Here is a 19,375-nt window from a genome sequence, read left to right as displayed (position 1 = left end):
ATATATATTTCTTAAGGAGTTTCTCCGGTGTTCTCTTTTTTTTAGAACACCAGTATTTTCTATTTTTTCAGCCATTAAATCTGGTCAAAATCACACTAGATTGAAAAGTATACAGAACATGCATATTCTGATATAGATCTAAAGGTTAAAAAATAAGAAATGTACTAACTGTAGTTATTATTCACTACTATATATATATATATATAACTAGTATGCATATGCGACACATGTATAAAGATTCCTATAGCTTAGGAAAAGGTTTATGAGAATATTAATAATGTCACATTATTTATGGCTGATGTCTTGATGATGAAGAGAATACAAATAACTTATTGTCAACTGTTATTTCTATTTGGGCTAATTTTGGGATAGACTATAAACAAACTGATTAGTTTTCTAAATTATTTTGAGAAGAAGCAAATTTGGTTAAGGAATGGAACTCTCGTTGAGTAAATTTGGTATTTTTCTCAAAATTCAACGTCCAATCTAAATCTTATTTTATTTATGATGTGTTGCATATATAACTAGCATTAATTAGTAGCATTTACAAGTACATGAATTATTATACATTGGTATATTTGAAACACGTAGTCCATCCTATAGCCTATCATATTCTTTTATTTTTTTTTTTACATAATTAATTTGATCAAGCTCAAGAGAATATAGGTAACAAAAGTCAACACAATTAGTTGATTAAATTAGTTTTATAGTAACTGTTTTTGTATTTGGCGTTAAGGTTGGATTCAATTATAAAACTAAACTAGTTTATTTTCTAAATTATTTGGTTGTAAAGGGAAAATAAATTGATTAAGGAAAGGAATCATGGAGTTGAATTCTGTACTTTTCTTATTCTCTTCAGTGTTCAATCTGAGTATTTCTTCATTTTAAGTGTAAAATACTAACTATAATTAAGTATATTTCCAACAAAAAATGTGTGAGAGAGAGAGAGAGAGAGAAAGAGAGAGAGAGAGAGAGAGAGAGAGAGAGAGAGAGAGAGAGAGAGAGAGAGAGAGAGAGAGAGAGAGAGAATTAGTACACTTCTTGATCTTCTCTTTTTTTTCAAGCGAAAAAATGGCATTTACAAGTCAACGCATAAGAACTCTCTTACATAGTGTGTTACTTGAATATATATATATATATGGGTATACATATTTCTGGTTAATGAATCGATGATGATCACGACAATATAAACAACTCAAAGTCAACTTCTCAAGTAGAATTATTATTTAGATACATTTTAATTATTTTTTCCATTTGGTATAATTTTATATTGAATTATACATTGGTTGATGAGGGCAGTGAGCCGACTCAATAAACAAAATAACTAATGGACTAGGACCTCGTTTATTTCATCAATTTAAGTTTAGAATTTGAGTTTTGTTATAATAAAAAGTTCTTAAAAACAATTACATCTAACATTTTTGTTACAGTAAAAGGCTTTCATATAAAATTACATCTCAACTCAAATCAGCGAACTAAAATAAATGAGAAATTTGAGCTACAGTTTCTTAAGTTTTTGTACTTGTGAAATTTGGGTGTCATTTTGAAAATCTTAGCATCTGGGTCTTCAAACTCACCCCTTTTTTTTTTTTTTTTTTTTTTTTTTTTTTTCAGTTATCAGTCCCCATTTATTTTTCTCTTAAATACCTCAAAATTCAATGAATTTTCGAGACCCAAGTCTCAAAACTTTTGGACTTTGAAGCACATAAGTTCATAGAACTTCTTAGTTAAAAAATTCGAGATTTTTCTCCTAAATAAGTTCAAAATTTATTTAGTGAAATTCAAAAGCAGAATTTTTCGAGTTCACATACTATATTTGTATGGATAAGTGCAAAAATATTTGGGATCTAATGATAACATCTCAAACAATCTCTATGTAGTGGAGTTTTTACGGTAGGATGTATGAAACTTGAGTTTATTAAAATCACAGAGTACAAAATTTACATAACTTGATACATATCTAACGGTTCAAAACATTTCTAATTAGGCTATTTTAAAAATCTCAAACTAATTAATAAGATGATGGACTGAAACTTCTACAATAGACGAAAAACTAATCTCAAGACGATTGGAACAACAACTCTAAATAATTTCATACAACTCAGTAAGCAGTTGAATTTTCTTTTTTGATGGAAAAAAAAAGTTGAATTTTCTACTCTAGCAATCAAGATTATCAAAGTTTGGGATTTGTTTGCCAAACTTTTTGTCCATTTTCCTTTACCCAACAAGAAAATTAAAAAAAATAAAACCCTTCTGTTTATTTTCTACATAAATCAGAAAAGCATGCCCAACGAGGGGGCCAGCAAGAATGGCATAGACAACATATAAGGGGGACCCACCGAAAATAGGCCCCACACAGATGACGTGGAGGGTTTAGATTCGTTCAATATCTCACATATTAGTGTTAAACATCATTTTTAATAGAAATTATGTCTCCTTTATGAACCTTATTATGAGCTCATTTAATTTATGAGTTTAAATTAGTGATTTTTAATTTTAATATTTATAATTTAATTTTTTTATGAGATAAAAATATTATAGTATAATTAAACTTATTAATTTAAACGCATAAAATTAACGGGTTCTGTGTTTTTTTTTTTTTATTAAAAGATGTTCAACACGACTGATATTTTATATTTATAGCATTATTCACAAACAAAAACCATTCACTACCAAGAAGCACTGTTTTCCTTAATACGTTGATGGAATTAAAATTTTTCTTTTTTGATATTATGTTGATGACTTTTTTGGTGCTTGGCTTTCCGCCTTATACACACTTTTTTACATTTCTATTGCGCTTCTAGAAGATTTGTGACAACTTTTTAACATCAAATCTAAAGCTAATTTGCAAAGTGACAAAATAATAGGATGGAACAATATGATAATTCTGTTCTCGTTTGGGTGACCAAGCACATGGGAGGAAAAAAGAGACCCTTATCATCTGGAACATAATTATAATTCAACTATTCTTGGTGGGAAATGAGGTTCTTAGTTTCTAGAACAAAGCAATAAATAATTAAATGATTTTTTTTTCTGAAAAATATATTAGAAATCATTTTTTAAAAAGTAATTAAATGATATTTTGGTATAATCACTTAGGAATCACAGACAACACCCATTAATGGTATTAAAATAAGAAAGGAAAAGAAGGGACCATTCTAGTTGGTGTCTGATGGGCACCCACCAATAGTAGAAGCCTGCAATGGTTCCCCGTTCAATGTCTTTCATTATGCATATTATTTCACCATTATTTTAAAAATAAAGGGTATTTCACTTCACATGTTTAAACAGAAAACTTTAGATAAAAGTTATAATATTACGAAAGAAAAAACAGTAGTAAAAAACAACGACTGTGTTTGAAATTGATTCTATTTTTATTTTTCACGTTTTTAAAAAAGAAAAAATTAAAACGTTTTTAAAATAGTGTTTGACACAATAAAAATAAAAATGAAAATGATTTTTTAGTTTAGTGTAAAATGAGAGAAATGAAAAACGACTTTTAGTCATTTTTCATTTTTTATTTTCATTTTCTCATCTCTCGAGCATAAAGATAAAGAGAGACATTAATGTATTTTTTGCACTGAAAACAATCTCTTGATAAAACTATTAAACGTATTTTTAAAAATGATTTATGTCTGAGACTGAAAATATTTTTATTTTTATTTTTATATAAAAAATAAAATCATTTTATAATGAATTTCAAACGCGCCCAACATACTCAATAGGGATCCCTCGCTTTTATATGATCATTTTTTGTTTACAAAACTACTGATAAATTCGAATGTATTTATGTATATCCTATTACCGGTAATCCCTAGTCCGCATGCACAATCTTACAGAGAGACAACTTTTTACAAAAAAAAAAAAAAAATCAAATTCATTTTCCTGAAAAATTTTGGCCCACCTCCAAGTAAAAAAAAATAAAAGAAAGAAAAATTTGAGTGGGGATACAAAATAAAGGCCAAATAAATCATATCATAATAAACAATTTAATGTGCTAAAGATTAAGACTATATAGTGCTATAGAATAGTTTTTTTTTAATACTCCATGAAAGAATTTTGCTTTTCATTATAAAGTATTATTTTGCTTTCCTCTGAGCACTATACTCATACCAGAATCGAACAAATTAGTGCCCACCATAAGAGTATCTTTAATGCAATAATAAATTAGTGTGGTAATATCTAATTTAAACATTTGAATAGAAAAATCACTGGGCTATTTGGATACTTGGTACATACTATCTTTGGTTTGGCATAAGTATAAATATGTTAAATTTGACCTACTTAATCCCTATTTTACAATTTCTATTAAAAACAAACGAAGAAAGAGGGGTTTATTACAGAGACATTGGTCCTTTTCTTTTATTTTAAACGGATATTCTAATAATAAGACAACGTGACAGTACTTAACATTTTCTTTTTTCCATATCTTTTTAACGAAAATTTAATAAATGAGATTAGGTGAGAATGATTCATAATTTGAGGGGTAAAAAGTGGTAGTTTTTAAAGTTCCGTATAAAATGAAAATGACTAAAGTTTAAGAGACTTGGATGAGAATAAAGTTTAGGAGATATGGGTGAGAATAATCTTTTAATTATTTTAAAAATTAAAAATTTAATTGTACAAGTTGGAAAAATTAATAATTATGACAAAAAAAGAAAATAGAGCTTTTGAAATAATATCACACATTGGAGACAAAAAGAAAAATAATATATTGAATATGTCATTTTCACATTTTTAATGTCAAATATAACATTGATATATGCATTTACATTGACGATGATTCCACAAATTACTATTCTGATTCTCTGAGTGGTTTTTTTTTTTTTTTTTTTTTTGCTTCCAATTAAACAATATATCTCTTATGCAATAAATATGGAATTTCTCTTTTCAACTTTTTCTTTATGTCTGCTTCCAATTCTTTTTTATTTATTGTATAAAACTTCTGGTCATTGCTGTTGCTCATGCTGATGCGTTCACATGTAGTTCTTGTGAGGGCCAAATATTGGTGGATTGGTGTGTATACATACACATATATATTGGTAGATGGGACTCAGAAAGGAGTGAAATATCCCAAGCTGAATCTATGAAGAGCAACTTATTTTTGCACTGTGGATTGATAAGTCTATAGAAAGGGAAAAAAAAAAACCACCAATAGGATAAAACTATCAAATATTTATGAAGTTTTGTTAAATTATTAATGTTTTGATTAATTTATATGATTCTAATTTAATCCAACATTCACAACAATGTTGTACCTATACAATATATATATATATTTTTTATCTACCATAAATTTTTCCCAAATAACTAGCCTACTTCCAAAATATAGTGAAGCATTGCGGATGGAAGGCTCTGTTTGGGCTAGTGAAATAAAGTTCAGCCCAGATTTGGGTTGTCTTTTGGATGAGGCCCAAATTATCTATTTCGAGTTTATGGACAGGATTAGTGATGCTGAAAAGAGCAATATCTTGGGGTGCATAAAGGGTCAAATAAACCTAAGTTCCACATCAAATTTTTTATTCAATAAAATGGGATCCGCGGTGTGCTCATATTCCCAATTCGAGTCGTCGCTTAACAATCTATCGAGACCACAAGTGGAACGGAAGGAAACTCAAATTATGCTTTTTTCAAATATTAGTGAGTCTAAGATGGTTTAAATATAAAAATAAGCCTAAATTTATAGGGAGATTTGACCACCCTATTTCACAAACTGATCTTATAAGATTCAAGACCAAATCCTTAAAGAAGCCCAATTTTTATAACAAGGGTGTTTTGTATGGCAGATTTTAAGATTTTCCATCACAATTTTCCTTAAATTTATTACTTTATGCAAATGATCACATTTGCACTTTATTTCCTTCCTTCTGAAAAAATCATTCTGAAGAAGATATCGAGGAAGTTAATATTTTTTTGAAACATGTTTTAACAATTAGGTAGCAGCAAGAGTTTACTCTTTTATTATGCAATGCTCTTCTTAACTATAGGACCGTAAATATACTCTTTTTTCTTAACAAGATTTTATCTCATCACTCTTTTTGCTTAGTGAAGTTTTTAGTGAACTAGGATTTTTAAATAATGTACTTTGTTTTGCTAAAAATTAGTGTCTTGGCTTTTGCTAATTCTTAAATTTCTTCTTTGTTTTACAAAGTATCACTTTGGGCAGGATGAGGGCATGACAGGAGCATGGGCCCAGTCCGAATGTAAACTGGTCATGGGCTGGTCCGGCAGCTCTGCAACACTACTAGACTCGGAAAAAATGGGTCATCGGGCAATAAAATTCAGAAATGCCACTTTAATTATGCCATCTTTATATTTATGCCACCTTGTGATATAAACTTCCGATCAATACTACTTAATTCACTTGAAAATATCTAATCTATTTATGTTTAGTGGTAATGTAAAGTTTTTGAATCTCAATGGCATGTCATGTAATTTTCTCAAATTGTTTTTCATCTCTAACTGTTATTAATTAGAACATTAATTGATGTGCCAATTGTAAATTTAGCATTTGAGTGCAAAAAACACTCTCCAATATAATGCTATTTATTATGTTGAATTTCTCATATGCTATAGTTTGTGGTAAATTTCTCACCAAGTATAGCATATATGAATAGCAATATAATGCTATTTGACATTTGATTACTATTGGTTGAAATGTTACTTTTCATGTAATCAATGCAACTTTTACATTTTCTAATTATTTAAAACATAAAAGTTTAGTTTTACAATTTTCAAAGCTTAGGACCTGTTTGGAATGGCTTAAAAAAAAACTACTTTTGGCTTATTTAGTCTAAATGCCACTTTTGAACCTATATGTATGTACAACCTTAAAGTACTATTGATTTTTTTAAGCATTTTTAGAATAAGTCATCTCCTTAGTTCTTATGAAAAGCCTTTTTATTTACATGTTTAACCTTTTATCTGTGAACAACAAATTAAATCTCTCATCCATATCTTTTTATTACATTACTTTTTATAACAATAAGTGTTTTTGACTTTTTTACCTAAACAGGTTCAAAAGTTCTTCTTAGATATAAAAATACTTTTTCAAACACTATCCAAACACTAATAAAAAAGTCCCAACTTATGTTTATCTTATTCTACTACATGAAAGCACAAGCACAAACTATCCAAAACATGCCATTAATAATTATGAGAAAAATAAATTTAACATTTTAAATAACATTATATATTAGAGCAAATTTGAAAATAACATACCATATCACACTTTTTAATGGTAATTATACAATTGGCATCAACTGGTCTGAGAGTTTAACATAAATGAAGCAAAGCAAATCCTGAGATCCTTTGCATAAAACATTTTAAAGTTGGAGAAGATTTTTGGCATAAAAATATCTTTTGTACAAAACCACAGTCTTCATTTTTTTAAAGAAAAATTTATATAGAACAAAAAAAAAAAAATACTAGCTCTAGAATCCGAAACATGCTCAATACTGTCCAAATTGCTAGGAGGGGGACATTCTTACAACTTTTTCATAATTTAGAGGACAAAAGTAACACATATGTAAAGTTCCTTAAAGGGAGAGAGGGGGTTATAGTGGAGAAGAAATTTATAAATTTATTCTTCTATCTTTTCTTCTATGAAGGCGATATTGCAATTTGGAATAAATCCGCATATATGATTAACCACAAACGTAATTCTTAAAAGTAGAGGTCTTTCTTGGCAACATGTTCGTTTTTGTGGGTTTTTTTTTTTTTTTTTTAAGAAAGTGTACACGTACTACCTTATTTTATCTTACCTAATTTTGATGTAACTCCAAGCAAAGTCTCTCTCTGGATAACTTACCTGTTTTGAAGGCCGTTTTACAGTAATTTGAGCATGTGGTTGAATAATTTCTTCAATCTTATATGATCTCCACGTGAAACACGAGTGATATAGTTTGATATAGATAAAGCACATGCAACAAGGAAAAGCATACTATAAATAAATTTAACCAAAGTTGGGAAAAACAAATTAATGGACTGTAGCTGGAGATGATATATCAGTATTATATAATTATATCACAATTATTATATATCTTTATCAAAAAGGACTGGTTTGAAATTGTTATAGCAATAGTCCCTTCCTTCCTTTGTCACTATCGTTGCTTTACATATTGTAGATTAGCCCGGAAACATTGCATAGTGCAAGAGATTCCCAAAGAAAATATGTACACAACCTTTTTTTTTTTTTTTTTTGTAATGAACTAGGAAATATGTGCCACAATTGAAAAACGTACTAATGACCCCACTTATATGCCAAACAAAAGTAGTGTAATATAAAGCAAGTAACATGTCCAAGCCTTCAGTTTACAAATATAGATAAAAGTTTGAAAGTTGCCATATATTTCATGGGGTCCTTCTATAGTAAGGCTCCTGCTGATACTGTACATTTTTTTTTATTATCAATTTATCAAAATAAAAAATGTATTCAGTTTCTGGTAAAAATCAGATCATTAACATCCCAATGTAGTAATCTCCATATTTCATGACCTTCTTCACAAAAATTACCTTGTAAATTGTGATCAACCAAATTTTCAATATTGGTTCCTGAAATTTTTTAATTTTTTTTTTTTTTTTTTTTTTTTTTTTTTTTTTTTTAAGGGCTCTCTTTTATCATTTAAAAGTATCTAGTCTGGGCAATACCACGGAAATAAATAGTGAAGAAAATGTTAAAGGAGTATCCGTAGCTTTAAAATATATAACTTTGCAAGCTTTAGGGGTTTTTTCTACTGAGTAATTATTATGTAGACCGGAGCTTTCTTTGTCGTTTAATGCATATATGTACAATGTAATAATCTATTTTTCTATCAATAACGTGCAAAAGATAGGTCACGTATGAAAGGGAAAGGCATCCCTAACAATAGTAGTGTTGGCCATTATAATTGGTTCTTTTTCTCAGACGTCTATGTATGCTTAACTAATTAATCTTTTGGCCACTCATGACTTGATAACTATATTATTTTTCTCTTAACTAATCCCAATCTCATAATTGGTGACCTTCATATATAATAAACAAGTTAATTAGTATATTCCTCTAAGTTTTCTTTAGTGAGAACAAAGTATACCTTATTTTTGTGTGTATTTTATAAGCCACGCTTCCCATGCATATTGTTGAATAATTAAAGTATCATTTAAAAAAAATATATATATAATTATATTAACCCCTAGAGTATGCGGTCGCTTTATGATGATTAAGAGAGTACTTCTTGGCTTTAAGTCATGAAAAAAAAAGTTATGAAATATTTAAGATGTAGACATGTTTGGATCAAAGAGAAATATATATAAATATATATATATATATATATATATGTGTGTGTGTGTGTGTGTCTATTATACACACACACACACGGAACATGACTGGTCCTAATATCTTTTCTTTTCTCTTTTCATAATAGACAATGTCATTTATCTTTTACCCATCTTTATGCGACATAAGAATATGCAGTATCTATCTCTTTTTCCATTTGATAGATTCGACTATATATGTGTCACACTCCGGGTATGGGTAGATGACGTGGAGCTCGATTAGGGATTAAACACATGATAATAAAGGAAATTCTCAATGAGCCTCACACTAAATTAAAATAAATTACATGATCTATCCACATGATCTTTCAGTATCGTACATACATGACACGTAAATGACATTACAGACATCAATCACAGTCTAGAAATCCAAATATCAGAGTTTACAAATTCTTACATATACCCAAGATGATGAACACAATCCTCACTTGATCGAACGGTAGCAAATAATCCAGTTACTCCGCACCGCTCCTAGAGTCGCCTGCGAGGGGTTTAATATATATAAAACAGTAAAACGTGAGCGAAATGCCCAGTATGATATAATTTGAAATAACTATATAAATAAATGAATAAATAAATAAGCGAGTAAATAAATAAATGACTAAGTAAATAAAATAAGACATTCAGTCCCGACACAACAGCCGGAACCTCACATCCTTTTTCTCAAAGGAAATATATCTGAAAATATTTGTATTATAGGCATCAGCAAGTAATTTATACTATGATAAATTACTTACACAACCACGTGCACAAGCCATATCACCCCTGGGCCGGGTTTCGGGTTCTGCCCCCAAGGATGCACTCTCCACATCCTATCTTGGCCATTAGCAGGTTTACCGATTCGCAAGATCTCTTATCTTAAGAAATCATTCATTAAACTTTTTAAAATCGTTCATTATAATCTCATGAACTACAACAAGCCATGGTCCCATGTACTACAACAAGCCATGGGTACCATGAACTACAACAAGCCATGGGTTTTAAATACTTTTCTTTCACAAACAAGCCCCTTTTCTTTAAAACATTTGCAAGGCCAAAACTCATTTAAAATCAGACTCATAAGGAAAAATGGAAGAAATCATACCTCGTAAATATCAAACCTGTGGCTAGCGGTGCACTATTCCGGCTTTCGCTTCCTCAAGCCACTCAATCCGAGTCCTCAGCTAGCACTGATACAAGACAACACTTTAGGATTCAATTCTCATTCCTAAAACAATTCAGTCTCAATTATATCATTTGATTTCCTATTAGTGTGCCCTAATCAAATTTCATGTTTCAAATCACCATTCCAAGGGTTTTTAATCTCAAAACATGGATTAAAGATGCTAATCCATTTATCTCAAGTCCTCAAATGAAGCTAATATGGGTTATCCTCGAAAACATAGGTCAAAACAACATTTTCAGGCCAAACGGGGTCAAACCCCGTATACACCGGTCGACCGGTGACAGAGCAGTGTAACACCACCGGTCGACCGGTGGTGTGCAATCCGGTCGACCGAACAGGTCGACCGGTGAGGCCAATGCAATCCGGTCGACCGCACAGATCGACCGACCGGTGAAGAACACCAGTGCGAGAAAACTCACAAAATCAGTTCGAAAACCTGTAAATCCAGTCCCAAATCAAAATATCTCAAGGGACACCCACTAGATCCGGGTTCTAGGTACTGAATCAAGTCCAAAGAACCCAAGATCTCTAATTTCTACCATGGTTTAACTCAAAATCCATAAAAATCTATTTCAAACCAAAAATAAGTTTTTAAATCCGAAAATTCGAGATTCAAGAGAAGTTTTTCAGAAACCTTACCTCAAATCCTTCTCTTGGCGTTGAAAACTTCTCGAAATCCTCTTTGGTTCGAAATCCGGTTGGTTTGAGACAAAAACGAGAGAGAGATAGTGGGAGTGAGAGTGAGAGAGAGAAAGATAGCGCACGGGAAGGGAAAAGGAAAGGAAGGAAAAGGAAAGAAAAGAAAAAAACAGAAAAGAAAATGGACAGGTGTCAAACATTTAAAATGACAGTCCAGAAATGTGCACATACACGCTTCTGGGTAAAAATATAAATGCTGAGAATATTTAAATACCTTGAAATTATTCAACTTTACACGTCAGAAACATTTATTAATTAATAGCCAATTAATTAATTCAGATCAGACACACTAATAAATCTTAATTACCTTAATTAATCTCATTTAATTCTTCAGGGCGTTATAATATGACAGATTTGATAATACTGATCCTTATTATATATTGCAGAAAAAGCAAGATAAACAACATATAATTTAGTTAGGAGAAGATCAAGATTATTGCTGAATCAATTATCGATAAACAACTTACATGGTAATTATGGATCTTTTCTACGAAACATGTATAAATATATATGTGTTTGATCTCAAGTAAGAGTATATATACTCATATATACACATACATATAATGTCACAAACAAAAGTGCATTGATCATAGCCTCACAGGGCACATCAACCTCTTTATCGATATTATATTTGCAAATCGTTAATATTTTTTTTCCACGCACCTATTAATTGAATATCAGAACTTGTTAAATATTTTTGCCCCATATATTTTAGCAATTCTGGCTATTTATTCATATACATATACATATGTTGTAGGGGTATCAAATAAAATGTTATCAACTTTTTTTTTTCTTTTGTTTGCTAGTAAAGAAATTGTAGCTACAAAACAATTTAGGGCTAGCCTTGTAGCTACAATTAGCATCTTCCTGTGCTTCTGCAATGCACTATATGTGTAGCTAGGTTATGTACATACAAACTACAAGGACAGCCCTGCAAATTGTTTGTAATATTTAAGTGCTACTTTTTAAATTTTAACCTAGCTTACAAGACTCCTTACTTACAACATGCAAGTAGAGTTATATTGGTGAATGCTGGCCTTTCCCAATGCCTAAATCACAGCCCTTTCTTAATTTAGAGCATATTTAGTTCGCTGATTTAATTTTAAATTTGAGTTGAGATGTGATTTTATATGAAAATTTTTTACTATAATAAAAAATTAAATATGACTGTTTCTGAAAATTTTTTACTGTAACAAAACTCGAATTCTAAACTCGAATCGGTAAAATAAACGCGGTCTCAAATTCTTGAAAGAGTGATAAGACAATTGTCATGCCCACTAAATGTTTACATATTTGGCGATATAACCAAATTTGCTCCATTTGTTCCGATACAAGGAAAAAAAAAAGAGCTTAAGATTAACATAAGAAAGTTCTCTACCGAATGGAGCGTCAGTTTGACAAATAGTTTCAATACTCAGGCAGAGAAAAAATTGTATTGTCCGTCGAGGAAAAATAGCAAACAAAAGCAATTGTTTCAATTATTTTATATATATATATATATATATATATATATATCCCTTTCCCTATCTCATGCATGCTTTTTTAAGGCCCTGTTCACTTCGCTGATTCGAGTTTAGAATTCAAGTTTTTTTACAGTAAAAAGCTCTCATAAATAATCACATCTAACTTTTTACTACAGTAAAAAGCTCGCACATAAAATTACATCTCAACTCAAATTCTAAACTCGAATCAGCGAAGTGAACGGATCATAAGTGTTCTCTTAAAAATGTCAAACTGCAAAAAAGAAACTTTTTTAGTTTTCTTTTTCCCGGTTTCAGCTAATATCCTGCAAGTTGGTACAGACGACATTTTTACATTAATTGATTTTTTTACACTAAATTTAATTTTTTTATAAAATTATTAAACATATTTTTAAAAATAATTTTTATTTGAGATTAAATTTTAAACGAGCTTAATATTTTTATTTTTTTTAAATAATATATATTTATTATAATTATTTTCAACATTTCTTTTCATTTCTCTTTTTTTTTTTTTTTTTAAAAAGGAAAGAAATATGGGCAACAGAGGTGAAGGAACATGGATCGACCCCACCCATTCCAATGGGGCACAACCCTCCTCGAGCTTCAGCTTCTAACTAAAAAAGGCATGTGATGCAGCCAAGAGTCTCTTGTCTTTGCCCAATAGGAAAGCATTGTTTTTGTGTGGGACCCACCAAAAGTCCCATCATAAAAAATGTGCAGATTAGTGGGTCCCACTCCTTTACTCTTGCTCCTAGATATATCTCCAGTTTATGATCAGAGTACGGGCAGCTAATAATTTCTGCTTCAAAAAGACACTTGGCCACCTCCAATTGCACAGTTCCATATGTAAGGCCTTTTAAAAAAGATAATGCTCACTACAGTAGTCGTCGTGTATAAGTTGGTTTTGTTTTTATTAAAAATAAAAAAATAAAAAAAATTGTGTTTAGCATAATTAAAAATGAAAAATATTTTTTATTTAGTGTGAAATGTGAGAAAAATAAAAAATAATTTTTAATCGTTTTTATTTTTTATTTTTTTTTTTAGTATAGAGAAAGATATTAATAGATTTTTTTATACTGAAAATAATTTCTTAATAAAATTATCAAACGCATTTTTAAAAATGATTTACGTCTGAGATTAAAAATATTTTTATTTTTATTTTCATACAAAAAAATAAAATTATTTTAGAATGAATTTAAAATCCACTTATAGGATGTTTAGTAAAGGGATTCGTTTCCTGATTCGAATCATAATTCGTGGTTCGCTACAATATTTTTTCTCATAAAAAATTCACATAAATCGAAAATAATTCGAATCACATGGTTCGAATCCTCCGATAAAACGTTACTAGTGACTTATGAGTAGGTCCCACTGATTATTAGTGATATTATTGATCGGAATGGAACTTTTGAGCCCTTAATACCACAACTGCACCTCACTCCTGTGACACTCATTTTAGCGGCGACCATTTGTTTTAAACAAAACACATGAAAACAGAACACTTATTCTGTTTTTTTCGCTGATTTGAGTTTAAAATTTGAGTTTTGTTACAGTAAAAAACTCTTAGAAACAGTCACATCTAACCTTTTTGCTACAGTAAAAGGCTCTCACACAACATCACATCTCAACTCGAATTAGTGAATTGAACGGATTGACATTTACAGACAGATCGAATGAGTTAGTATTTAATTAGTATAAAAAAAAAAGAAAAAATTTGTGGTCCAACCACTACTTATACAACAGATAACACAACATATCTCTATATAATGTATGATTTTGCTCTTATTCGTTGGCTCTCTTCATATGTTTTCAAGACAAAGGGATTGTGTCCTGTTTCAGCCTCTTTCATGTAAACCAATGCCTCACTATATATAAGAATTTGGATTTATTATCTATGTGCAAATATTTTACTTAGCTTTTATTTGTTTGTACTCTTATATGCATTAATAATAGCACGTATTTTGTGTGGCCAAGGAGAGGCAAGCAAAGGGTCAGTTACTGTGCTCGCTTGTGAACAAAGCGTGGGCGTAGCTTCACGGAAGCAGCAGCCGTCAGCCCTGTCTGGCGCTACTTTTTTCGCAGAGTGACAATTAATTTCTCACCAAACATTGTACGAAGTATGTATAGTAAGTACAAAAGAATAATACCGTAGTGAAAGGTTATTTAAACTTTATCAAAAGTTACATCACAATACTGTAAAATTAAACAATGTAATAAAGTAACGAAATGTGTCATTGAAGTTAGCTCATTACAATGCTGCAGTAATAAGTTAGATTTTTCAACATGATTATATACACATATGCATAGATAGATATTCCTGAGGGACTACTGACTAGGAATTGAGTTCGTATACACTCACACGCATACATATGTACGTATATATACATATACGAATATATGCATATGTATGTGTATAGATACAACACGAAAAGAAATGATAACTTGGATTAAATATCCATGGATGTCCTCACATATTGTGAATCACAACACGTATATTATATACATGATGTACCAATATATGTGCAAACAATATTTCCGCCTTCACTATCACATATAGATACACATTTATTTGTTGATTAGTGCTCGTCCGAATATGCTAGTAGAGTCTTGAAGATTGGCCATCATGCATGTTCCTATCAAAATCCATAAGAAAGGTTACTTCGAGGAACGTACCGGCTATAAAGAAAGCTATACGTGGCCAATTAGGAGCAAAACTAGTGTCTTGTATTATTGGTGCAACATGTGTGATTTGGACCCACATATCCATGTCATAATTAGTAATATGGCCCTTATATATATATATATATGTATCTTAGAGAGAGGAGACAAGATAATATATGTATATGAAGTGGAGAGGTGAATACAACTGATGAAATGTTCCTATCTGTAAGAACAAATAATAAAGAGGGGAGAAAGCTGCCAATAATGCAAATTCACGGGATCTATAATAAATTAATAAGATTGTCTATTCCCTGTGTTTTTTCCGATACATGGTACTTTGCGGAAACTGCATGTTTCACATGTAAAAACAAACCGGGCCGAAATTTTGTTTGTGGCAGAAATCTCCTGTTCTGCTCATGTAAAAAGCATCCGATGATTTGTGATTAATATCTTGAATTGCTTTTAACCTCACTGATCTAATCACTCAATTCTATATACTTATATATTTATATATGTGTGTCTGTGTGTATATTTATATATCTAAATACATATGTATGAATGCATAACTGGTTGATCACCAACATATATAAGGAGAGATAATAATTTGAAATGCTATAAAATTATATGAAGTGGTTGCATGCACTTGAAAAGTTGTGATTGTCTATCCCCAAGCACGTCGCTCTCATGAGTTCTCTCTCTCTCTCTCTCTCTCTCTCTCTCTCGTCTTTTTAGTTGAAGTGATAGCAAAATCTTCTCACTAAAATATCAATGCTCTAATTTTTGTATGTAGCATGGGGACCAGAACGCAGTTCATCGTGGATTCTTGTAATTCAAAGCGGATTCCTTGGAAGTATCTGACAAAAAGCATTCAAAAGGTTTTTTTTTTTGTTTTTTGTTTTTTTTTGGTGGATAAAAACCATTCAAAAGTTTGCACCACGTGTTTTTGTGTTAAAAAAAAAAAAAAAAAAAACTGTTTTTTAACCTCCTAAAGGTAACTTTAATTATTTGTTTAAGCTGGTCTCGTGAAGGAATCATGTTGCACATATAATTGAACTATAACTAGATATGTAAGGATCATATCCTCAACTCTCTCAGTGACCAATATCACTCAAAACAGTGACAGTCCTAGGTGTACTTCATATGTATATAATGATGAGAGAGGAGTACGGACAATCCTATATATATGGAATGGATGAGGCCTAGATGCTTTCATAATTAATTATAATTTATATATCAATGGCAGAGGGATGAGATTCACCAAAAAAAAAAAAAAAAAACGGTAGAGTGATGAGATGGATATAATTGAATAAAGATTGAGAGAGAGAGAGAATTTTATAAAAGGATACAATAAAATGACTCGTTCATTTCACCGATTCGAGTTTTTAGTTTTAGGTTTCTACAATAAAAAATTCTTAAAAAATGTAACATCTAACTTTTTCTGTTACAGTGAAAAGCTCTCAAAAAATGTCACATCTCAACTCGAATTAAAAATTCAAATCCGCAAAGCGAACGAGACCTTATAATTTTATCAAATTTCAGTAGGAATTCTTAAATTTTTATCAAATTTCGTTAAATTATTATATTATTTGTAATTAGAAAAGTGATAGTGACTCTAATGTACCCCACCCTATCAGTATTTGGGAGTGGAAAAGAAAGCTATATCTTGAAAATTATTGTGTATCATGAGTGCTCTTTATTCTTTGTTTCGTGCGGTGCTGAGAATAAAACCTAAGGATTTTTATTTATTTATTTTTTCTCTATCTTGAGACTTCGTGTATGTTGTGTGATATTATTTATTTGTTACATAAAATCCGCACATTTACTAGTTGATATTGAAATCTAGATTCTATAGTCTTTACTTTTTAAAAAAAAAAAAAAAAAGATTCTAAAGTCTTTAGAGAGGCGGGGGGGGGGAAAAAAAAAAAAAAAAAAAAAAAAAAAAAAAAACCGCAATCTTGATTATACAACAACTAATTAATTTAATTCTTTATACATTGCACATGCATTTGTTTAAGTTAAAATTACTCGTAATAGCTAATCCCAAAACATTGCCTTTTTGATCAAGTTATAGTTACATTTAATCTTTTACTATGGATAAATTATTGACATAGTTACAGAGAAAAGTGTCGAGTTTAAGTCCCTCTCACTCATACAACTTTCGAATATTTGTATTTCTGTCTTGATTTCTCTTTCAAATATCTCAAGCTCTCCACAATTTGAGTGAGAATCAATATAGAAAATTTCCATGTTTTTTAGAGTTTATAAGCAAGCTGGTTAATTGCCATTATGGCTGCAATCTGTTCAATCAATCCTTCTTTCTAGAGTCCCAATGGCTAATTCCACTGTTTTACCTAATAAGAACTTTATAGCGATAAAGAACTTAATTTACATTATTATTCTGTAATCTTCTGTCCATATAACACTTTTTTTATGCTGGTACCGAAAGGGATGTGCCTGTATTGGCATAGCAATATATATATATATATATATATATATATATATATATCCACATGTATCTTGAATGAGGAATAATTCATTAAATGCATGCCTCATTAATTTTCGTTGGAAGCTTCTGATTATATGTATACGTCGTTTCTAAACACGGACCAACAAAATTACAAGGTAAAAATAGGACAATTCCTAACCTCATAATTGTTCTGATGATCCATGAAGTGCATGTGCATGTGTGTTCGTGAATTGTCATTCCATGGTTTATATAAAATCGAAAAAAAAAATATAATTCCTCTCTAGTCTCTAATCTCTAATATTTTACAAAGATAGATGTTCCATTATTATTAATTCCCTTACATTAATATTTCATATATGTCATGATATCAGGAGATTTTATGTAAGTTTATAGTGATTCCATCGTGAACTCAAACAGAAATAAGAAACAAAAACCACGACGCCCTGCTCCCCATCAACCGCCTCGGTTCGAGGTTTTTTTTCCTTCGAGTACGGTCCACTCCTTTAATAAGACAAGGTCAAAATGACCGGCTTTCGTGAAAATTCCTTTGAGCGGTGCTTCTCCTGTCGATAAAGAGAGTGTTAAGTTAAGGAGTGTTTCTCGGCGTTCGGACGGCCCAGCAACGACAAGTTCAACTTCACACACCAAGGGTTGAACAAATCTCTACGCTTCATCACGGATGGGGGCATTAAGGAGTAGTCACCGCTCGTCTGCCATTAGCACTCGAGCCTCTTTTATCAGTAAAAAGTGTCATATGACGTTTATTTTGAATAAAGAAACAGAAAAACAGTCAAAATTAGAAAAATAATCTCCAAGAGAGAAATCGACTTAGTAATTGCCCTCCTTAATATATTACTTAAATAGAAAAGTATAAGAGATTTATGTTAAGAGAGCAGGGTCTTTTTTTATTTTTTTATTTTTGGAGGAAAGATAGGTGTTATTAAGGTAGACCAACTACATATATGGAGAATTTGTATAGTGCCGGGAGAAAGAATTTCTTGCACCATGTTAGATATATGATGATTTGTGTATTTTATATTGGAACTTGCAAACTTTAAATATTGGATTTACATAAAGTTACAATAAATTTGTGAATTTGATTAAAAAAAATATAATAATTTACATATTTAAATGATACCTGTAAATTTTAAAATTTGAACAAATAAACCTTAAAAGTCACGATAAATTTGTGAAAAGACCTTGTACGCTTCTATAGAGACCATCCAAGTTGTACTCATCTTGTAACCTGAAACCCAGAAAAGCCCAAGTTAAATAACTTCTTCAAAAAGTGAAAAAGAAAACATAGGCCCGTTCACTTTGCTTATTCGAGTTTAAAATTTAAATTTTATTATAGTAAAAAGTTCTCAGAAACAGTCACATTTAACTTTTTTATTACAGTAAAAAATTCTCCCATAAAATAACATCTCAACTTAAATTATAAATTCGAATCAACCCGTATATTCTTCCAAGCATAATGTTATTGAACCCCTCAAAATGCTTTGTGGTTAGCACCCGCCCATTGCCAGCTATATATATATATATATATGATGGTTGCTTCAGCTTCTTACTTTGCAATCCTCTAAAATAAGA

Source organism: Morus notabilis, unplaced genomic scaffold (genome assembly GCF_000414095.1).
Source record: "Morus notabilis unplaced genomic scaffold, ASM41409v2 Scaffold384, whole genome shotgun sequence".
Taxonomy (NCBI): domain Eukaryota; kingdom Viridiplantae; phylum Streptophyta; class Magnoliopsida; order Rosales; family Moraceae; genus Morus; species Morus notabilis.
Note: the sequence above shows the minus strand (reverse complement) of the source record.